Below are 10986 nucleotides of genomic sequence, written 5' to 3'. Positions count from 1 at the left end.
AATATTTGAACCGAAAGTGTCTAATTGTTCCAATTTATTAGGAGTTAAAGTGTTCAATTGGAACATGACTTAGTTTTAATGTCTAAATAAAATATCTTGACAGGTTTAAAAGGCTACCTATATATTAAGTCTTTTTAATTTATTTTTTTTCTTCCTGGAACACGTGCTGGATAAGTCGTCATCGCATAAATTGTGATGGAAAAAAATACTCCCTCTGTCCCAAAAAGATTATCCTCCTCTCCTTTTTAGTCTATCTAAAAAAGATTGTCCTCTTTTTATATTTAGAAACAATTTAACTTTATGATAATTTACAGCTACACAAATATCTAAGGTTATTTTGGACCATATATTTTAAAAGTCTTTCTTTATTTTTTAAATTTTGTGTCAAGTCAAAAGAAGATAATCTTTTTGGGACGGAGGGAGTATATAAATAGATGTAGCATGAAAGGCTGAAAATGAACGAAGGCTAAGTGGTTATAAGCATAAAAGCGTGAAATGGCGGTGTCTCTCTCTATCATTCCTTCCCTTTCATTCTCTTCTCGACACTTCCCTTCTATGCCCTACAAACGTTTTGGTTAGTTTCCTTTTCCATGTTGTTGTTGCATATCCATGGTGTTTGATAGTACTTTACTTTGTCTTTTGGTGGATAGCTTATTATGAAGTTAATTGAAATCAACATCAAAGAATGTAATGGGATACAAACAACAACATATTCGGTGTAATTTCATAAGTGAAATTTGTGAAAGATAGGATGTACACAGACCTACTCTTATCTTGGTGGGGGTAGAGAGAATGTTTTCGATAGACATGTAATTGGAATAGATGGAGTAAAATAATTGTAAAATGCACTTGGATGCTCTATTGGTCTACTTTTTAGTTCTTACGTATAATGAAGAGTGTGAAGGCAAATAATAATTGTTATCTAATTTATATGTTAATGTGCTAATTAGTGTTGTATTGTATTGTGTTGTATCGTATTGTATTGTATTGTGTTGTATTGTATTGTATTGTGCTAATTTTATATCCTCCTCTTCATTAACATGTGCTCATCCTTTTGAAAGTATATATCCACTGTTGCCTTCTGTCGTGTCAAGTGGCATGATATTGTACTGTATTGTTTTAATAAATACAATGTTTGAATAGATTGTATTGTTTTTCATCGTTCCTTAATGACATATGTCTTCAATTTAAAGGACAAACCTGCAAGAAAAGTAAGGTACTGGATAGAGCTATTAGAAAAAGGTAGGACAAAAGATAAAATAGGATTATTAGATAATAAACAAAGACAAAATAAGAAGAAAAAAATAAGGTAATGACGGATCACACGAAATCGATCGTTATATAAAATGAGACTTTTCGTGTTACTTAACAATGCATTTAACGATACGCACAATAAAATTTAAGTCAATCAAAACAAACATTATATTTAAACTAAAAGCACAATACAATACAATAGTTAACAACCATCCAAATAAGCTGTAAGTTGTTAGGAATGATGAATAGTGGGCCTTTACAAGAAGAATAATTTGATCGTATGCGTGAGAGAGATTAATTTGCTTAGTCTTCTACAATTGGTGCTTGTTCAAGAGAAAGTAGGTGGGGTAAGCCGTGGACTTTTTCCAATAGTATTTTGTTCCACTTGAATTTATGAGCTTGTGGGAATTGTAGGAATGTTGAGACTGGCAGGTTGATTCATTATATAGCAATTCAAGTGGAATGAGTTCTGAAATCCATGTGAATATATTCGCTTCTAACAAGGTGGAGAAACCATTTTTCCATGCTGGAAATATGATTTTCCATTGAGTTGTATTTCAGAGATACTAACAGATAGTTAAGTGATTTTTCTTTAATAACCGTGGTGTCCGAACCAGCTTATTCATACCTCGACTAATTCCACGAGGTACCTCCGACCTCCACCACGTGTCTCCACTGAAATTTAAACCTGAGACCTCGTGATTCTCAACCCCCTTTCAAATACCACTAGGCCATACAGATCAATGATTTTAGTAATACAAAAAATAGTTGCATTTTATTGATACAGTGGATAAAGTTCAGTCATTTAAAAGACATAAAGAACTGGAAAATGGTGGTGGTAACTGTGCCAACAACTGCACTTTGGTGTTCAATCAAGTGTATAGGAGTGTAATTTTACCAGGTACTCCCTTTTTTCTTGGGAAGATAGAAGACGACGAACAGCTAAAGATGAGAATAACCCTCTATTTTTCACCTAGATATAAATTTTGGAGGAAAAAAGGTTACCCTTTTGAATAAGGAAGATAATGTTGGTCCAATTCGAAGAGTGAACGTAGTTCTAGTGGATACTAAAGCTTACCAATTAACAGAATGCACCCTAGACTCCATTGGTGGGATTACACTGGGTATGTTGTTGCACTCACGTTGAAAGTTATTTATCTTGTTAACTACTTCTGCTTTGCAAGAGATGGCCATCATATGAAGATCTCTTGACACTACCAAGTAGAAAGAATAGCAATAATTCGTTAAAGAACAAGAATCCCATAGACAAATGAATGTTTTGAATTTCTTATGTTAGCCTCATAACTCGAACATGTACATATACAGAGATAAAGGCTGCTGGAAGTACATATGGAACTTTCTTCTGCGTTACAACATTTGGAGAATCTCACGGTGCTGGTATTGGCTGTGTTATTGATGGATGCCCTCCTCGACTGCCATTATCGGAAGCTGATATTCAACTTCAGCTAGACAGGAGGTTTCTAACTAATACTTCATTATACTTTTCTCAATGAAATTTTGAGGATTCCGCTTTATAGTCAGATTTTCCTGATTTAGTTGAACTGGTAAGTCCACTTAATTATTGTGTTCAAAATTAGATGATCTCCAGGAAATCTAAGGCCACTATAATTTTACAATACGTTTTCTCTTCCTAGACTGGTTGGCTTTTCTCTTTCTTAGAACTGTATGAGGATAAAAATGATCCAAATATTTCACCAGGCCTTATAGATAGAAAACCAATTACTTCCTCTGTCCAATCTTATACGACTACGTTTCCTTTTTAGTCCATTCAAAATTTTTACTAACAAATCTCATTTCCAGAAACTAATTTTTTAAAGATTTATCAAGTTTATCCTTTCTTCCACAAGTCACAAATCCATTATCATAATGTAAAAGTTTCTGGTTTGTGAAAAACCTTGAAACTGTCAAACCATAGAGGTAAAAGGAGGACCATATGTTGTAAACTTTTCAAAGAAAAAGGCACATGAAGTCCAAAGGAAGGTATGTATGGTCAATAGTACCTCAAAGTTTGAATGTTATTTGAGGGGCAAGTTTTCCCACTCATGTTAACGACCATGATGTATTACAAGTCCTTCTACATTTTTTTTAATCTCTAAGCCAAGTCAAATTATGTCACTTTTACCTCAACAATGAGGAATTAATTATAATAACTAAATAAGAATATAAGTAAAGATAAAGATAGTTATGTGTTAGTTATGTGTCATATAATTGCTGCACTTAGGAGGCCAGGTCCACTTGAAACTAACTATGGATCTATACAGTTGTTGCACTTAGGAGGCCAGGTCAAAACAGAGGCACCACACCAAGAGAAGAAGCAGATGCATGCCAAATATCTTCAGGAATTGCTGATGGTAAGATACTTAGTGATATTCATCTTGCTTTTTTCTTAGGGTGTGTTTTGGTATGAAGGAAATGTTTTTCAGAAAGTCACTTATTTTTTGAAAAATGTTTCCGGTGTTTGGTTGGAGTGTGAAAAATATTTTCCAAAAAAACGTATTTACAAAATATTTGTATTAATATCAGTAATCAGGAGAGTGTTTTTTGAAAGTTTAAATATTTTCCAAAAAAAAGTATTTACAAAATATTTATATTAATATCAGTAATCAGGAGAGTGTTTTTTGAAAGTTTTAGTATTCAAAATTGATAATAATGGAGACGTGTCGGTTAAAGAAATGATATTAAGTTAAGTGTTGAGATAATATTGAAGGAAAGTGACTTCCGCCCAAAAGCGAGGGAAGTTCTTTCTTTTCCCCCTTTTTGTGAAAAATATTTTTTAGCAACCAAACACTAGAAAATGACTTATTTTCTTGAAAACATTCTTTACAACAACAACAACATACCCAATGTAATCCCACAAGTGGGATCTGGGGAGGGTAAGATGTAGGTAGACCTTACCTCTACCTTTACTTGAAAACATTCTTTGAGAAACAATATTTGTCATACCAAACACACCTTTACTTTCTGCTCTCAATTAAATTACTAATGCTTGATTTATTTCTTGTATTAAATGCAGGGCTGACTACAGGATCGCCTATTAAAATAGAGGTGCCAACACAAATACAAGAGGGCGTGTAAGTAAATTGATTCATCTGCACTTTTGGTACAGTGATATGTATTGGTTTGATGGAGAAGGCTGAAACATTAGATTTACGTATTACTGCATGTGATGGTCACAAGTTGGCTGCAGTTAGTACTTGTTGGATTGAAATGCTTAATGCAATCCCACAAAGTCAAATTTTTGTGCATATGATAATAGGTTGTTGTCACAGAGTTACCTGGTACCTGTTTCTGGTGAGAGGTGACAGGTATCCCGTAAAATTAGTCGAGGTGCGCACAAGCTAGCCCAAACACCAAAAAAAAAAAAAAAAAAAAAAAAATTAAAAAAAAATTAAAAAAAAAAAACATTTGCTCTCACTTGATCAATCAATCACTGCTCAGTACTTACAGAGTTTTAACCGAAGTGGAAAATTCACATATTAAAGCAATCCTCTTCAATCTCTAAATCTCGTGTCGATATGTGCTTTAAGGTGCAATCCTATGCACAAGTGTATCTGGTCTCTTCCTTTTCCATTTTCTGTACATAAAAGTCGTCGGTGTTTGAATAGGCATAAAATTTGAGAATGAAAGGAAGACTTCTGAAATTTGTGGTCTAAAATAAGTCATAGATAGTTGAGTGGCTATAAATCATCTCATTAAGGGTAACATGGGAAGTTTAAAGTTAAATTGTTACTAAATATAGAAAGCTGTTATTCTTTTTGGGACTGACTAAAAATGAAAGAGTATCACATAAATTAAGATAGAGAGAGCAGTATCACAGTGGTTTATATTGACTCTTTCTTGGATTTCTCAGGACTACAATGAACTGTCAAAAGCTTATAGACCTTCCCATGCAGATGCAACTTATGACTTCAAATATGGCTTGAGATCTATAGAGGTTATAAACACAAAATATTTACAATTGTTTGAAAGATTGGGGTAGATATATTATGATTGTTTTCTTGGGATTCTCTCATGTTGTTAATGGGAAAAATAGGGCGGAGGCAGATCTTCTGCAAGAGAAACAATTGGGAGAGTTGCTGCTGGAGCAATTGCTAAGAAAATTCTAAAGCAATTTTCTGGAACTGAGGTATACGGTATGATATTGTGGGATTATTGATTCACACTAATGATGTATCAACACATATTTACAGCACCTATAACTCGTCACTTGCCACATCATGTTTCTATTTGCAGGTTCTTGCTTATACTTCTCGAGTTCACAAAGTAGTGCTTACTGAAGATTTGGTTGATTATGATACACTAACACTTGATCAGGTTCACAAGCTTCTACACATTTTATTTTCTTTGGCTTATTGTTAGGAACTCTTTATCTGCTAGTGGAGCATCTCTTATGTTGCCAAGTTATTGTCCCACTTCAAAATTTGTAAACGAATTGGAAGTGCAAGAGGAAGGTGAATTGAGTTGTATTTCATGTTATTGACTCAAAACTAAGTTCTGAATTTTAAAAGAAGATTCAAGTTGACTAAATCCTATGAAAGTCAGTTTTTACTTCTTGAATAAAGGATTTGTGAATAAGATATTTTTTTTGATTCAAGACAATATCAGATGATGAATGACAAAACAAATAAAAGAAAGCTTAAAGGATAAAAGAACACAGTAGCAAGTGTTGCATTTCTTTGTTAACTAAATTCTCGTTATTGTTAAGCTTTTGAAAGGCCACTTCTTGATGCTTTGTTGATCCAATTAGTTTACCATGTACATACTGTCAGATAGAGAGTAATATCGTGAGGTGCCCAAATCCAGAGTATGCAGAAAAAATGATTGCTGCCATTGATGCTGTCCGAGAGAGTGGAGATTCTGCAGGAGGTATTGTAACTTGCATCGTCAGAAATGTTCCTCGTGTAAGCTCCTTCATTCACCTTTTCAACCCCTAATAAGGAAAGACAACTATGTCGCTCCGACTCTTCAAAAATGTCGAACTGTTCGAGTCGGATAGTTCAAAAGTAGTGCATTTTTTGGAGGATTCAACACAAGTACGACAACATTTTTGGTGAGTCCGAACAACATAGAAAAACAAAGAAGTACATAGAGTGTGTTTGATATGATTGAAGTCATTTTCTGTGGAAAATATTTTCAGATGTTTAGTTGGTGAATGGAAAATACTTTAGTAAAGATTCATAAGAATGTTAGCAAGTTGGAGGATGTAATGATGAAATTTTTTAGTACAAAAGATTAATAGTAAATTTTGAGTATTAGTTGGAGCAAGTAATTTAAAGTTAAAGGCTAAGACAGTTGTAAAGAAAATGCTTTCCGTCCATAAGTGAAGGAAGACGCTGTCCCCCTTTTGATGGAAAATGTATTCCTGGAAATATGACTTATGTCATAGCTAACACCAGAAAATGACGTTTTCATGGAAAATATTTTCCTGAAAGATGATTTCATGTAAAGTATTACTTCAATTCTGTTCATTTTTGTTTGTTAGGGTCTTGGTTCGCCAGTATTTGATAAACTTGAAGCTGAGCTAGCTAAAGCTGTTCTGTCTGTGCCAGCAAGTACAGGATTTGAATTTGGAAGGGGATTTGCAGGTAACTAAGCACAGTGACCTTGAACCTTCTTAGTGATCGCTTTTGATTGAACAAATATGGAATTCAAGATTTGGCAGATATACAATTTTTTCTTCCCCCTTATCTATGTGCACCTAAATTGATAAATCACCTACTTTATAGGATCTTCCATGATTGGTAGCGAGCATAATGATGAGTTCTATATTGACGAGAATGGAAGAATCAGGACAATAACTAACCGGTCTGGTGGAATTCAGGTTCTCAGTATCTGATCTTTATTAAAAACATGCATCTTAGGGGTTAATTTTAGTCACTGAACTTTACTCACAATTACAACAATCATAAAATTATTATTTGTCACATTAAAGTAACTAAATTTTACTCACCAATCACCATAACAGTGAAGTCATAATTTTTTTTTTTTTTGGTCACGTTAAGTAATTGAAATTTATCTATATAACAATAAAGTCACAAACTTTACCGAGACAACAGTATAATCAGCGTAGCATTTGTCATTATCGTAGGTAAAATTTAGTGACTTACTGCTATAGTAGGTAATTTTAATGTGATGAAAATAGTTTTGTGACTTTTCTATTGTAGCATATAGTTTCATGACTTTACTGTTATAGACGTAGTTAGTTTTGTTCTTTTACTAGTGATAATACATGAAACTAACTTTGGATCTGGTGGTCTTTGTTTATGTACAGGGTGGAATATCAAATGGAGAGACAATTAGCATGAAAATAGCTTTCAAGCCAACACCTACAATCAATGTCGGTACTTTTGTCTTTCTTTTCCCTTAATATGTCATATAATATATAATAACAGTGGTGTTACATTTTCTATTTCTCTATTTTTTTACCTGTCAACATCAAGTAAAGCTCATCTTTTTCAGGTTACAATTAATTTCTAACATTGTGGTACTAATATTGGTGTGATTGAGAAAGCAATTCACTTTTCAGTGACTTAATATCCTCCAATATTGCTTCCACCTTCTTTTCATACCATTTGATAATGCCGTGCCTCCATGTATTAGTAGTCAGGGTTTATTTCACGTAACATCATTAAACTTTATCCACTATAACAATACAATTGCAAAACCATTTTTTGCCACATATAAGTCAAACTATTGTTTGTCACCTTACATTAACTGAAATTTACCAACTATAACAGTAAAGTTGCAAATTTTATCCATTATAACTGTAAAGCTACCTTGACGAGTAGGTTTTGTTGTTATAATGGGTATAAATTAGCGATGTTACTGTTATAATGATAAATCAGTTATTTATTATGACAAAAGATAGTTCTGTGATTTCACTATTAGAGTGCGTAAGTTTAGTGACTTTACTGTTATAATGGGTAAAGTTCAATTACTTTAGCGTGACAAAAAAGTTTCATGACTTTATATTATAGTGAACAAAGTTTAGCAACCATACATGAGATCAACTCTAGTAGTCAAGGTCTTAGCAACAAGTTTATCCCGATATACACTGTTTAACCTTTCTTTCCATTAGAAAATCACTACTTCAAAATGTGCCTTAAGGCCTTGCACAAACAGTAATACCGTTTGTGATGAATGGATAGTCTTAACGGAAGTAGTAAACAGTGTACACTCGAGTCTTAGAGCTAAATATTTTATAATTATCTTTTTGAGTAATTCAGTTAGTATATAATGAAGGTAGTCATACTTTTGTTTTCATGCATATGCAGAAGAAGCAGAAAACGGTGACTAGGGACAAACATGAGACAGAACTCATATTTCTCGGCCGCCAAGAGCCATGTATTGCCCCACGAGGTAAGTTTTCAAATTATGTGCCTCTTGGCATGCAAGTGCACCCAACAATCATTAGAGTGGTGCAAGCAGAATTTTGTGTAAACTGTGTCGATATATTAACACAACTGAATTAGTAATTCCTACGAAAAGGCAAAGTCTGGTTTTGACGAAGATCTTTCTATCAATAAGATAGGAATGAATGCTTGATATGGGAGAATGGATGCATCTCCTCTTTATCTCACAATCTTTTTTTGAGACAGAACATAAAACGATAGAAAAAAGAACCGAGAGATGATAAAGGATAGATAGATATAACAACGGTGCAAAACATGATTTTCCCACGTCATTCCTACCAAACTAGCTCACTGGGAAAATGCATGGCGGGAGACAAATTCCCATTGAAATGCTGGGAAATTTTCTAATTTTTTAATGTGAAAACACTACTCTTTTTTTACTTTTCCACCAACATTCAGTGGGAAATAGCCACTCCGACATTTTTAGTGGGAAATTTCAGTGGGAAAATAGAGATCTTCTAGTAGTGAGATCGTTTCTGCCAATGAAATGAATGTGGAACCCGTTCTGGATGCTTCTACATTATATCTGCTCTCGCTTAAAAAATCGTGAGATGAAGAGCAGATGTATCCAATCCCCTGTATCAAACACTCAATTCCGATCTATTGGTAGAAAGATCTTCGTCAAATACCTGACTGTGTCAGATATATTAACACAACTCGATTTGTTACATGCAAGAGTTTATTTCCGGTCCAAATTGATGTTTATTTTATTTCCTAGTGGTGTCGGCACATTAAACGTACTTATTTTCAATGAAAAAAGATTCATTTACACAGACATTTAGTGAATTTCTATGGGGATCAGTTAGTATGGTTCTTGTTCAGCTAATGGCACAGTATCTTGATGGTGCAGCTGTTCCTGTTGTGGAGGCCATGGTAGCTATGGTGCTTGTTGATCAATTAATGGCACAATATGCTCAGTGCATGCTCTTTCCCATCAATCCCACCCTGCAAGAGCCCATAGGCTCACTGAGAACTGAAATACTGAATTAGACCATGTTTTTACTTAAGAATAGAAATGCTAACTGTCTGTTATCTGTTATATTCTCCTGTTGCACCCTTTGCATTATTTTTTGAGGTACTGTTATTTAACAAGGGAATAAGAAGATTCACCTTTTTATATTAACATCGACTTGATATGTGAGTTTGTATTTTGATAAAAAGATCCGATTAGTGTCGTATATATGGATCATTTGCTTCCACATTCGTGTTGATCCTGAGAAATTGTAAGTCTATTAAAAATGAATTTTCTCCATGTGATTTTATATTTTTGTCGTCTTCTTGTAGCACGACAGTTATCCTGGTGTCAAACTTACAGAATCGATGCATTCACAGGTTCACCTAGGATATGTCCAAACCATCTCAAACAAATTAATAATTTAATCATTTGTGATCTTACTCTTTAATGACTGCATATGCATCATTACATTGGCATCTCTACAACACTCATTTTGCAGATTAGTAAACCTTAACGCTCACTTTTCATTTCAACATACACGCATGCTGCGTGCGTGCGTGCGTGTGTGTAATGCACATTGATATGTTTGCTCATTTTGAATCTAACCTAAAAAAGATCAGGAAAAAGCAAATCAGACTAAAAAGAATAACGTTCAAGTGAAAATGCAGTTTCCCAGTTTATGTCAAAAAGACAAATGATAACACGAACTTGTTAAGAATAAAACGTCACATCTACCTACACATTTCATCAAGATAATGAATTTCAACATTTAGTTGAAGTAAACAAGTAATTGGTAGAAGACTTCCAATGAGGCCTTGCTAGAGTAGCAAATAGCAATGATGTTTCTTGTACATTCATCGTTATACTGACCAAACAATCCTATAAAATATTTTAACTATATAGAAGAGTGGGTTCGGCACTTGGATCGTCGACATGCTTGAGGGGCATTTCGGTCATTTCACTGTGAGCTGTGAACTGGATAATACATGGTGTATTAATATATGGCCAGGTGTACTTACTTATGCTAAGAATCTTTTTAAGTTGAAACTTGAAAGTGAACAGCCACGTGCCAATATGTGTTTCCATCTGGCTTAGTATCACTTCAACTTCATCTCTTTCAATTTGTCAACACATAGTTTATCTATGTGTGTGTAATAGAGTTCCTTAATCTTCTTTTCTTTTATGCTAAAAAAAGTCATGTACTTCAATTCAATGGCCAACTCTTTCCTATTTGAGCTTTTGATTCTTATTCCGATTATAAACCCATTTCTCTTTGGTCCCTCCTTAAGCTATGGTTTTGATCCAATGTTCGCTGAGTTGGTTGGAATTCTGATGCTTTTGTAT

The 10986-nt window shown here is 33.9% G+C and overlaps 1 pseudogene; it reads left to right on the top strand.

The window, feature by feature from the left end:
• The first annotated feature begins 423 nt into the window (after positions 1-423).
• Positions 424-9886, top strand: LOC132060214 (chorismate synthase 1, chloroplastic-like; annotated as a pseudogene).
• The last annotated feature ends 1100 nt before the right edge of the window (positions 9887-10986 follow it).

The sequence above is a fragment of the Lycium ferocissimum genome, chromosome 6 (assembly GCF_029784015.1).
Source record: "Lycium ferocissimum isolate CSIRO_LF1 chromosome 6, AGI_CSIRO_Lferr_CH_V1, whole genome shotgun sequence".
In the NCBI taxonomy this organism is placed as follows: domain Eukaryota; kingdom Viridiplantae; phylum Streptophyta; class Magnoliopsida; order Solanales; family Solanaceae; genus Lycium; species Lycium ferocissimum.
The sequence above is the reverse complement of the archived record's forward strand: the minus strand, read 5'-3'. Positions and strand labels throughout refer to the sequence as shown.